This window comes from Canis lupus, chromosome 16 (assembly GCF_048164855.1).
Source record: "Canis lupus baileyi chromosome 16, mCanLup2.hap1, whole genome shotgun sequence".
Taxonomy (NCBI): Eukaryota; Metazoa; Chordata; class Mammalia; order Carnivora; family Canidae; genus Canis; species Canis lupus.
In genome coordinates, this window is record NC_132853.1 from 2,252,577 (window position 1) to 2,265,292 (window position 12,716).

Sequence of the window (12,716 nt, forward strand, 5' to 3'; positions counted from 1 at the left end):
AGCACTATGTTACCAGCTTCATTGAATGCCAGCAGTTACCTAGCAAAATGTCCCTCAGTGGCCTGCCAATCTGAAAATCCAGAGGGAAAATCATAGCTGCTTTGAGGAGAAAACAGCCAGGAGAGTTTGGGCAGGGGAACAATCTGGCCTAGGACCGGGGTCTCTTTCCTGTCCTCCCTTTGCCATCGTGGTTGGGACAGGGTTTGGGAAGAATGCGCTGGGAGTGCTTAAAGCCTGGATTGACTCACTTTCTGAAGTGTTAAAAACACACCCTCACAAACACTACTGTTGTTACTGTTATTTGATGCCTGGAAAATGGTAGGAGCTCAATAGAGTGTTTGTAAACTCTTATATTGATCTATAACGTGTGTAAAGTGCACACATCTGATAGGAACAGCTTGATTAATGTTTTCCAAATGAAGAACAACCATGTTGACACCACCCAAATCAAGATATAGGACATTTACAGCACCCAAAAGGTCCCTTGGGCCTCCTCCCTGTCAGCCCCTCCCAAGGTGGCTCCTGTCCTAACTTCTAGCACCATGGATTAGTTTTATCTGTTTTTGATCAATACATATTTGCTGAATGAATTCAGGATTGCTCAAGATGAGCCAACTTGCCTGAGGTCAGGCAGCTTAGTGGTGAAGAAGCTAGGATTTGAATCAGGTCTGACTCCAGACCCCAAGTTCTGTCAAATAGGGCAAGAGAATCTGTACCTCACCCATGGCTGCGTGAGAGGATGCAAGCAGAGGATCTGGCCTATGGAGAAGCACACAGATACAACTCCAGGTATTCCCGGGAACTTACATACGTGCCTCCAGACACGCACACATGTACACCTGCAAGACGCTCATGGATAGATCCACAGGCTAGGATGCTTACACCCAGACAGCCCCACACAAAGACACACGTATACCAGTGCTTGCAGACAGACGTAAACAGGCCCAGACACTCACAAATACATCTAGACAGATGCCTAGACCACCCCACACAGACAGACCCGCACACAAACCCAGAGGTGCACAAACATTTTCGGCACCGAGACACCCCCGCATACCCCGGCTGTGCCCCCTTGCTCAGGCCCGGACAGAGCCAAGGCCTGATCCCTATCTTGTCTGTCAGTGCCGCCACCCAGATGGAGCAGACCCTGGAATGATGCCCAGGGGTCCCCCGCCTCCTCCACGGGAGTGCTGCAGGCCAGGGATGGGGATGCTGTGGAGGAAACATTGCTTTCCCCAGAGTCAGAGACCCAGAGAGACACATGCTGAGTGAGAGACTCAGAAAGATACTGATAGAGGCAAGGAGACAGGGAGAGTGGCAGAGAGATAGTACAGAGCCTGGGAGACAGAGACAGAGGGGGACACAGAGACAGAAAGGGACAGACAAAGACACAAGATGGGAGGTAGAGAGAGAGATGCATCCACAATAGACAGACTTTTGGAAAGAGAGAAACAGCAACAGAGGAGTGAAGAGGAAGAGAGACAAAGACCGGAGCCAAGATTCAGAGTGTCAAAGTGCATGGGGAGAGATAAAGAGAGACCCTGGGACAGATTCAGAAGCTGAGAGAGACCAAGACAGAGAGTCAGAGCTGGAGAATCCGCAATGAGCACTTTGAGCCTGAAACAGGGTCTCAGGCTGAGGGAGAGATGGGAAGGCAGGTGCTTAGTGGGGAACGGGCTGAGGCTGCCCTCGCAGCTCAGTGTCCCTGTGAAGCTGCCTTCGGCTCCCGGGCATTGTCCCCACCTCCCTGCATGCTGCGACAGAGGAGACCAAGGCACCATCTCTGAGACCCTGTCGGCTCTGACTTGCTGTGAAAGCAGGGAGTCTCCTGGTTCTTGGGCCCCACTAGGCCTTGGCGCCAGGCAATCTGCAGGAGCTGAGGTCTTGGCCGTGACTCTGCACCCCACCTCCCCTCCACCTGGCCCCATCCTGTCCCACCCCACCGAGTCTCCTGTTCTCCAGAGCAGGAAGGCCTGGGGAAGATCTTCCACAGACTTCTCTGCTTTGAAAGACTTTGGCAAGGAACTTAGCCACTCTGAACCCCAGTATCTTAATCTGTAAAATGGGGCCCATGGCATCCAGCTTCCAGCGGTGGGGGTTACTGTCAAGACCCCTGAGAGAATGTGTACACGCTACATTTGTGGTTTGACCAAATACAAGGGGAAACACAGAGATGTGAGGAAGTGTCCTGAGAAGTGGGGAGAGACTCAAGTAGGAGACGATATTTAACCTGGGTTCTTGGGTAAACCAAAGGTGACTGGGTGGGGCCACCTGGGTGGCTCAGTGGTTGAGCATCTGCCTTTGGCTCCAGGCATGATCCTGGAGTTCCAGGATCAAGTCCCACATCAGGCTCCTGCGAGGAGTCTGCTTCTCCCTCTGCCTGTGTCTCTCATGAATAAATGGATAAAATCTTAAAACAAAACAAAAAAACAAACAAAGGTGACTGGGTGGAGGAGGGAAGCAGAGGAGCATCCCCAGGCAAGAGGGCACAGAGCACATCTGGGAGTGGAGAGTAATTTAACGGTGGGGCTGCCCCTGGACACGTGGGTCAAGTTCAGCTCATGGACAGCCTTAAACACCAACTGGAACTTCATCCCGGAGGCTAATTGTAACATCCTTCTCCTTCTCCTTCTTAAGATTTTATTTATTTATTCATGAGAGACACACAGAGAGATGCAGAGACACAGGCAGAGGGAGAAGTAGGCTCCACACAGGGAGCCCAATGCAAGACTCGATCCCAGGACCCCGGGATCACACCCTGAGCCGAAGGCAGACGCTCAACCGCTGAGCCACCCAGGTGCCCCCGACAACCCTCTTCTTTTTCAGGCTGGATGCTGAATCAGCTCCCTTTCCTACCTTGCACTCAGGTTAGAGTCCCACATAGCAGAACCACCTTTCTGGAGAGGAAGTGTTTGCCGTTGTGATCTGTGGGTCCTGTGGCAAGAGTGGACGCTGACAGGCTTCACCTGTCAGCTGAGACCCCAGGGAGGGCTGCCCTGGACCCTCTGGCCCCCGGAGACTCTAGGAGTGCCAACAAGCCCTTCCTACCTACCTCTGTTTCTATCTTTCCCCTGTTCACCCCTCCCTTTCTCTTTGGCCTAGTGCTGGGCACTGGAGATGATTTGGCCAACAGCCCCTCCCTCTGGCTCCCAGGGCTCTCTGGGAGGCAGATGTGTCTGTCAACAGCCAGCCACTACCCAACATGAGGGAATTCCAGAGGGTTCCAGGAGCCCCCAGGAGGAAGAGGCTGGCTCTGCAAGGGGTGAATGATCCACCCAACTTGCCAAATCTTTATAGTCATGATCTCATTGAGTCCTTCCCACAGCATTATGAGGCAGGGATTATCATTCCATCTCACTGAGAAAGAAGCCAAGGAGAAGCGTTCTGCCCAGGATCACACAGTTTGGGGGCCACCAAGATATCTTCGTTGCAATTCAACCAATCCGGTTGGCACGTATCAATCCCTCTGCCATGCCAAGCACTGCGGCTGGGAGCACCTAGACAATTCCGGTCATCCTAGGGTCTTGCAGAAGCAGACTGGGTATGAGGGTGGCTGGGCCTGGAGGTTCGGGATGCAGGGGGAGTCCAGAAGAGGCTATGAGTAGAGATTGATGTTTGAGGGACTTTTTGAGTTGGAAGATGAGGCAACTGAACTAGAAATGTTTGGGGTCATAGGGGGATTAAGGGAGAGGACAGAAGCGTGTGCTCAGGGTGTGGTATTTTTCCATGAGTGCACAGCACTCACGTGGGCAGGAGAGAATCACTGCCAGGTTTTAGAGATGGAAGCAGCCTCAGAGAGCCTCTAGCCAGAGCTGTGCTTTAGAACTACTCCAGCAGCTTTCCCCAAATACCCTTCCTGGCTCTCTACCACTCACTGGGGAGGAGTCCTGGCTGGTCTATCTTATAAAAAGCTTTGTATTATGAAAAATTTCAAACATACACAAAATAAACAGCAAAGTCTAATCAACCACCGTGTATTCATCGTCCAGCTTCTACCATTATCAACATTCACTCATTCTTATAACATCTCTACCTTCACCCACCGACCACTCCGAGTTCAATGAGGATGATGGAGGGTCACCGGTGTGTTTTGGAAAGGTCCCTCAGGGATTCTGATAGGCAGCTTGAGTTGGGGACTGCCCACCTGGTCCCTTCACAGAAGGGAAGGGAAGTAGCTAAGGATACGCAGCCTGGAAGCAGCAGAGCTAGGTTTGTCTGGAATAAGGACACCTGGTATGTGTCAGGTCCTGTCAGTCACTGGGGATGCCAGGGTGTAAGATGGTCCCTGCCCTCCTGGAACTCAGAGACCAGTGGGGATTACAAATACCAAACAGCCTCAAAAGTAACTTCCTAATGATGTCTATGATAAGGCAGCAGATACACAGGTGAGAGAAAGCACAGCTTCCTGGAGAAAGGTATCACTGAAAAATCAGGTGAGTGGCAGTTAATTCAGCAAGTGGGGTGGGGAGGTGGACACAAAGGAGTAACAGTGTGTGCAAAGGCCCTGAGCTGACTTGGTCCAAGGCATTAAAAGGTCTGCCTTTTCAGGGCAAGGGCCAGAATGGTGGGAGGTGGTGCTGGAGCCATAGCCATGGGGTTTCCTGGCAGGATCTTGGATGCTTGCTTCAGGAGCACCAGGGGGTTGGGAATGATGAACTGGGGCAGGAGGGGACAGGTATGGACGAAAGGAGTCTCTTGAGGTCATTGGGGCATCTGACTGGGTGGAGGCAAAGGAGGTGGACTGGCTATTGGTGGGGGGAGGGAAAGGAGGGAATCAGAGAGAGGAGCCACAACTGGGTAGATGGTGGGGCCCTTCACCGCAATGGGAAATGTCACCGGGAAGAGGATGGGGTGAGATGATTAAGGATTTGGAGCTGGAGCTTGTTGAATTTTTGATGCCTTAAGACATCAAAGTGCTGGCCGGTTCTTCTCTTCAGGGGTCTCCAAGTCGCATGAGAAAGGCATGAACAGGCCCTGGGACATTTACCCATTGCTTCTCTTCTTTGAGTCTCACCGCTCCGGAGCAAGTTGGTCCTTAGCTTGGTGTTTGAGACTTGGTCACAAGCTTGTCCCTGCACACTTCTCCGGAACCCATCTATCTCTGGGCTTAAAGCCAGCCCAAGTGCACCAAACTCATGATGCAAGCTTTGCTGGCCCGGTGGGCCCCTCTCTGCCTGGGGGTCCAACCCCTCAAAAACTCTTGCTTAAATGCCTCTCCCTTCTGGAGGCTTTGCTGGGTGGGCCTTCTCCCCTTCTGACCCTATTGTAACTCTGCCCCTCTCACCACACTGGTCTGCAGTGGTCGCTGCATCCCCACAGGTGCTGTCATCTCCACCTGAGGACAGGGCCACAGGCTGGCCTGTTGCTGCTAAGAGCCAGCACCGGGTTCCTCCGGACACATCTGTAGTAAGTGAGCCAATTAATGATGAGCTGCAGCTGCATATACTGGAACTGTTTTACTTTTCCTCCTGCTACTGCAAGCTCCAGGCTGTGTCTCTGTCTTCATGCTACACCCAGGCAATGGCTGGCAGGTAGGTGGCGGGTCCTTAACAGATGCTTTCTAGATCCGGGAGTGGGATAGATGTCACTGTGGTTGACGGCCTGCTCAGAGCTGTGGCCGGAGACCCTGATCTGCCCCTTAACGCTCCTAGCACCCCGGGCAAATTGCATAACCTCTGGGCTTCTAGGGTTCTGAATCTGTGAAAGGGGGGCAAGAGGAGCACCCGGGTCACAGAGTTTTGTGAGGCCTGAGTGACAGCAGCCGCGCAGCCACAGCACCCAGCCGAGCAGGGACCCTGGCACAGAGCAATGTTCTGGTCGCGTGGGCTCTTGCTGTCTGTCTCTCACTTCAGGCACCTTGGGGAGTCTCTGCGCCAGGGGAAGAGGCGAGGCAGGCGGCTCCCCAGGGGGAGGCAGCCCGGGAGGGGGTGGGCTTGGGGCGGTTCCGGGCAGAGGGGGCGGCCGCGGGCCTGGAGCTGTCCGGGAGGGCCCCCGGGGACCGGGGAGGGGGCGGAGGCCGGAGCCGAGGTCGGATCCGGGGGGGTGGGGAGCCGAGAGCCGAGACATCCTGCGGGGGCGCCCGCCGGGACCCGGGGCAGGTCCCAGGGGAGCGCGGGGCGCCCGGAGGCCAGGTGCGGAGGACGCCCCCTGGCGGTGCACCGCGGCATCGCCCCAGGGTTCCCGCCCCTCCTCCTGGCCCAAGTTGGGGATGGGGGGGAAACTAGGGAAACTCCCCGGAGAGAAGTCAGAGACCCGAGTGCTACTCTGGACCCTTAGCTTCAAACGGGAGTCCCCAGTGTGTGTCAGGCCTAGTGGCTGCGGCCGCAGGGGAGCACACAGCACAGAGACTGGCACACGGCAGGTCACCCCTGCCCCCCAAACGCCCTCCTTTAGGCTTGTTCCGCGGTCCTAAGGGTCCTAAGCGCAAAGGCGTTGGGCTCAAGCCCGGGGGGTTCTCTGAGCATAGGAAGGTAGACGAGGTGCTGCGGTCCCAGGCACTCGTTCTGGGCTCCCTGAGGGGCTCACTCTGCCCTCCAGTGGCCTCCGCGAGCATCGGAGCCGGGTGGTGTGTGATGCGGTGGGGGCAGGTATGATGTGCATCCAGGTGTGGTGGGTATAAGGCGAGTGTGTAGTCTGAGGTCGGTGTAGCTGTGTGTGTGGTCGTGATGGGTGGGTGTTAATTTGGGGGTGTCTGTGCATTTGTTGAGATGTGTGTGTCTAATCAGGTGCGTGTGTGTGTCTGTGTTTAGGGGAGTGTGTCCGTGTGTGTCTGTGGCCAGGGGGGTGTGTCCATATGTGCCTACGTGTATCTGTGATTGAGGGTGTGTGTGTGTGTGTGTGTGTGTGTGTGCAGGTGTACTCAAGTGTTCAAGGTGGTGTCTATGCGCTGCAGGTTGAGGTGTGTGTTGGGTTGAAGGGTGATTCTACCCCGCAGAGGGACAGCCGGGCCCCTGCCCTGTCCCTTTACTGCGGCCCCTCAGGACTACCGTTTGCTTTTCCTCTGCCTTCCCTAACCCCCACCTGTACCTGAGTCCAGCTGTCTAAGCCTCATTTTGGAGGTGAGGAAACCAGCCCTAGAGCCAGGAGGGACTGGTCCAACGACCCTCCATCAGAAACCAGTGCAGCCAGAGTACTGGTCCAACTCCTGACTCTAGCGTGAATTTTTTCCTCTCCCAGGAGGGCACTGCACACCCTCCACCCAGCCTGGGGCAGGGGTGGGGATGGGTTTCGGGGCTGGGCCGCGTGGGGAGCAGGACACAAAAGGCCCAGTGTCTGCCCTTGCCTCCCTTTCCTGGCCCTGCCCTGCTTCAGGAGCCAGGTGGGTGTCCAGTGACAGACTGGGCCAAGATGGCTGTTTGTGACATCCCTGCTCACTTGGGGGCCAGCCCAGCATTGGACCCACTAGCCCCACTAGCCTGTGGGCTGACTTTCATTGGGTGTGCCCGGGAAATAAAACTTTGCCCACATTTTAGGCTCTTGGCACCAGCTCTCAGCTGGCACCCACCCAGGGCCGAAGAGCTTGAGCTTGCCCTGCTCTGAGAAGGGATTGATGAGTAATTAAGATCCTGATGATATCAACATATATATTAATAAAATCATAATAACGGCTACTGTTTGGTGAAGCTGGACTATGTGCCATTTCTAAGTGCTTTATGCAGGTTCTGAGGAGGTAGGGATGCAGGGTGGTCAGGACCTCAGACTCCAGTGCCAGCCAGACTGCTAGGATTACTGTCTGGCAGCTCTTCCAGCTGTGTGACCTTGGGGGAAGTTGCTTAAAATCTCTCTGCCTCAATTTTCCCAGCTGTAAAATAACAGTAGATGAATTAATACTTAAAAATCACCTTTTTGGCAAACCCTGTTTGGCATTAAGTATGCAACAAGTACTAACTCTTACTGTGGCTTTCTTGGCTCTTCACACTACCCTAGGAGGTAGGTATTGTTATCCTCACTTCACAGGTGAGGAAACTGAGGCTAAGCCATTAGCCAAAGGTCACAAAACAAAAAGGTGTCCGGGCTGGGTCCTGAGACCAGGCCTGATTCCCAAGCTTTGTCCGACACTGTATTTATTTCTCCCACTAACATTGATAGGATAGTTTGTAGCTGATCGGATTAACCCTCTGAGACTCTAGAAAGTGCTTCCACATGTGTCGACTTGTTTGAATCTCACCAGAACCTTACTATGGGTCTTTAATAATAGCATTTCCGTGAATAATTGGAGAAATTGAGGTCCAGAGAAAGAATGCTTTGCTGAAGCTTACACAGGAAGTAAGTGGCAGAGCCACCATTGATTCCAGGTCTTCCCACAATTAAATCTCTCTGCCTAATTACAGCATCATGTTATACGATTAAGGTTTTGGGGTATACCTACTGTGTGTCTGGCTGCCTGCCAGTACTGTGGTCCAGGTGATCCTTTGTAATTCCTATAACATTCTGAGTGATTTCAAATCCACTGGGTTTCTTTATTGCCCCAGGCTAGGACCCCCTAGAGGACGGGGCCAGAATGTGATTTACCTCTGGGTGCCCAGGGCCAGCATGAAGCCTGGCACACAGTGAGCGCACAGTCTGATGGAGAAGACACAGTCTGGGGTAGTTACATGGGTGAAGAGTGGAGGAAGGGGGACTTGGGAGGGAATGTAATCGGGACCCTGACCTATGGGAGGGATCAGGAAAGGCCCCCCGGAAAGGCAGATGTCTGTGCTGAGATGGAAAGGCAGGTGAATTCAATACGTTTACGTGCACGGTGACATGTTCCTGTGTGATATTTTGTGCCAGACACTATGATAGGTATGCTTTAAGGGTTTTATATTCGTTATCATATTTAATCCTCAAAATGTCTCATTACATTCTCGAACTCAAGGTTGGTATAAGCATTAGCTTCGTTTTGTAGATAAAGAGATTTGGGCACAAGGTGATGAGGTCGGGCAACTGGCGAATGTGGGGTCCTGGTCACCTGCCTCCCTCCTGGCAGAGATGGGTGTGGGCTGGGGAGGGTCACGTCCCCCTCGCTGTGTCCCCTCTGTCTTCAGCAGCTCTGCGAGAGGCTGCCTCAGCTCTCCTTCAGTTTTAAAAGCAAGAAAGGAAGACACGATGCGGTGCGCAGGTGCGCAGCGGCTGGTCGCCGCGGGTTTCCTCCTGGCCCAGGCCCCCTCTTGGTTCTTTCCCGGTTCTCATCCCTGCACCCGCTCCCGCCGCCTGGAGCAGGACCGGGCATGCAGCAGGCGCTCAGGGGTGCGGTGCTGCCCCTGGGGGGGCCCCTCCCGGGCTCCAGGCTGCTGCAGGGCCGGCGGGGAGGGGTGACACCCACACTGGCTCTCACGTGCAGGGTGCCTGGGCCTGAGGGTGGGGCTTTGGGTGGCCCGAGAGCCGGTCTTCCAGCACGTGGGACCCCCAGAGTTTCGCCTGAGCCCCGGGGAGCTGCCAGGACGGAGCCTCTCGGGGTGAGCCAGCGTCTGGGGCCCGCGGCTCGGAGCAGGCCAGGAACCGCCCGCTGGCGCAGTTGTTTTTCCACCACCGAGAGGCTTACGTAAACTCCTCGCCGGGCGCCCGGCGCTGCCAGCACGGGGGTGGCGGCCTTATCTGATGGGGGCGCGGCCAGCCCCGGGTCCCTGCGTGTCCCGGCAGCGGCCCCGCCAAGGGAGCCCTGGTTGGGGAGGGGGGCGGGTTGGCACTCGCCGCTGCTTCTCTCCCTGAATCTCCAATCCGGGGACAGAAAGTGCGGGCCCCCTTCTCCCCTGCCCCCCCCCCGCGACGGTGGGGAGCCACTCACTGTCCCCGTACCCGGTCCCCAGCTCCCTGTGCTGCAGGTGCGACCTGCCAGGAGTCGCTGCGCGCAGGGCAGGGCGCGGGGGCGGGGTGGGGGTGGGGGGCCCAGTCCCCAGGCTCAGTCACCAGGCTCCTCACCGCAGCTCTGCTTGGTCCCGTGGTTCTCGGAGAGCAGCATGCTTGGGAGAAAAAGTCCGGTTTGCCAGCCTCACCTCTGGAGGTTCTGACTTCACCGGTCTGGCAGGGACACAGGAATCAGAAATTAGAAAACAAAACAAAAGTTACTTGCAAAAAATGTCAAAATTACAGAAAAGAGGGTAATACAATCATGCAATGAATTCCTGGATAGCCTTCCTAGGTTGACCAGTTAACCTTTGTCACTTTTGGCATATTCCCTCCTGCCCCCCTCCACCCCCCCAGCCCACCAGCTCCTTGAGGTGGGCAGTGTTATTATTCCCATTTTACAGATGGGAGAACTAAGATTTAAAGCTAAAAAAAAAAAAGTGTTCAAGAAAGTGGCAGAGCTAACATTTGAACTCACATCTCAGATGAAAACTTTTACCTTTATTTTTTTCAAGTTTTTTTTTTTTTTTTTTTTAACTTATGCATGAGAGACACAGAAAGAGGCAGAGACACAGGCAGAGGGAGGAGCAGGCTCCATACAGAGCCCCATGCGGGACTCGATTCAGGGACTCCAGGATCACGCCCTGGGCTGAAGGCAGGTGCTCAACTGCTGAGCCAGCCAGGCGTCCCAAAACTTTTACCTTTTGGCTTTCTTTACTTCTTTTTAAAAAAATCTAAATAAAAAATAAAAAAATAAAAAATCTAATATATTTGATTTCTTTTTTGATGAGCACCGACACATAATATATGCAAGTAATAAGCAGCATGATTCCTTCATCAAAGGTATTCTCTGTTACTGGTTTCTTGTGTACCTTCGCAGACATCCTATGCCGATGAAAATATGTCCATAAAACCGTTTTGGTTTTGTTTTTTAATTTAACTCGGCTCCTGGCCCAGCACGGGTCTCAAAGCCATGACCCTGAGATCAAGGCCCAAGAAGAAATCAGGAGTCACCTGCTCAGCCGAGGGAGCCACCCAGGGACCCCTCCATAAAATTGATTTTGTGCAAATGGTGTTCCGCTGTCCCTGTTGTTCTGAGCTTTGTTTCCCCCTGCTTTTAACTATGTATCAGAGATTTTTTTCCCATATTGGAAATATAAAATGGCTCAATCCTTTTCTTTTATTTTTTTTTAAGATTTTATTTATTTATTCATGAGAGACACACAGAGAGGCAGAGACACAGGCAGAGGGAGAAGCAGGCTCCCTGCAAGGAGCCCGATTTGGGACTCGGGCCCCAGGTCCCCAGGATCACACCCTGAGCTGCAGGCGGCACTAAACCGCTGCGCCACCAGGGCTGCCCAGCTCAATTCTTTTAAAAACAGCCCATAGTATTCCACAGAATGGATGTTCAATAATGAGTATCACCAGTCCCCTCCTGATGGGAAATTAGGCTGTTTCCAATCTACTCTTATTCCAAGCTGCAGTAGGACTACATCCATAGTCGATTTGCCATGTGCATGTATTTTGTATGGTAAATTCCTAGAAATGGAATTGCTGGGTTAAAGGGTATGTGGATTTTTTATTTACTTAGGTATTGCCAAATCACACTTCAGGGAGGTTGTACCAATTTGCCCTCCCACTTGCAATGAATGACAGAACCTGTTTCCCACAGCCTTGCCAACACAGTGTGTTATCAAACTTTTTGATCTTTGTCAATCTGTTAGATATAAAATGATATCTCATAGCTGTAATTTCATTTCTCCTGCTACAAGGGAGGTTGACCATGTATTCATATGACTAAGAATCATTTACATTTCCTTTCCTGGGAACTGTTTGTTTATATTCTTTGCCTATCTTTTAATTAGGTTGTTTTTTTTTTCTTCCTGATTAGGTAGGAGATCTTAAAATAGCAAGGATATTAGCCCTTTGCTGGTTATATGTGATATGTCTATAATCTGTGCCTTTTGACTTTGTTTATATTATTTTCATAAAGAATTAAAAATAATTTTGTGTATCCAAATTTATCAATCTTTTCATTTATGGATTCATTAAAATTTTTTATATTTTATAAGGCCTTCCTTCATCTAAGAATACTTTTGAAATTATTCCCAGGTTTTATTCACTCTAGAATTTGTTTTGGTGTAAGGTGTGAGGTAGGGGTTCAGCTGTTTCTTTAGTTGTCTCAACATGTTTACTGAAATATCCATCTTTTTGGTATTGATTAGCAGTGTTACTTTTGTTCTATACTAAATTCCTATAGATGTTTAGCTACTGTATTAGTTTCCTAGGGTTGCTGTAACAAATTAGCATAAACTGGGTAGCTTGTGACAATAGAAATGTATTCTCTCAAAGTTCTGAAGACTAGAGGTCTGAAATCAAGATATCAGCAGGACCAGGATCCCTCTAGTGACTCTGGTGGGTCAAACCATGCAATTAGACTGTTCTAGTTTCTGGTGGGTTCCAGAAACCCTTGCCATTCCTTGGGTTATGGCATTGTAACTCCAATCTCTGCCTTGGTCTTTATATGACCTCTCCTCTCAGAGTTTATGTCAGTTCCAAATTTCCTTCTTCTCTTAAGGACACCAGCCATTGGATTAGGTGTAATCCAAAAACAATGTAAATTCAACATGGCCTCATTTTAACCTGACTTAACTTTTACTTACATTACCATAAGGACTTTAGAATCAGCTTCCTATTGGTATTTTACCAGAATATACATGTTATATATATTCAGAACATAACACATATATTCACAATATATATATTATGTATAAATATATAATATGTAAACTAGGAGAGATTTGGTACACTTATAATATTGAGTCATCTGCTCTAAAACCATCCCACATATTCTGACTTTCTTTTATGCCCCTCAGCAATTTATTAAAGCT

General features: G+C 51.6%; 1 long non-coding RNA gene across 2 annotated transcripts in view; it reads right to left on the reverse strand.

Moving 5' to 3' along the window:
* Positions 1-8,796: 8,796 nt before the first annotated feature.
* The window catches only part of LOC140607405 (uncharacterized), a 77,316-nt gene continuing 73,396 nt past the window's right edge, over positions 8,797-12,716 (reverse strand). Inside the window, exons 3-4 of one of the 2 annotated variants that reach the window (XR_012009442.1) lie at positions 9,901-9,999; positions 8,797-9,055 (exon numbers count right to left, since the gene is read on the reverse strand). This is a non-coding gene — a long non-coding RNA (uncharacterized lncRNA). Of the gene's footprint in view, positions 9,056-9,802; positions 10,000-12,716 lie in introns of those variants that run through there. The other variant, XR_012009441.1, reaches the window with a different exon arrangement.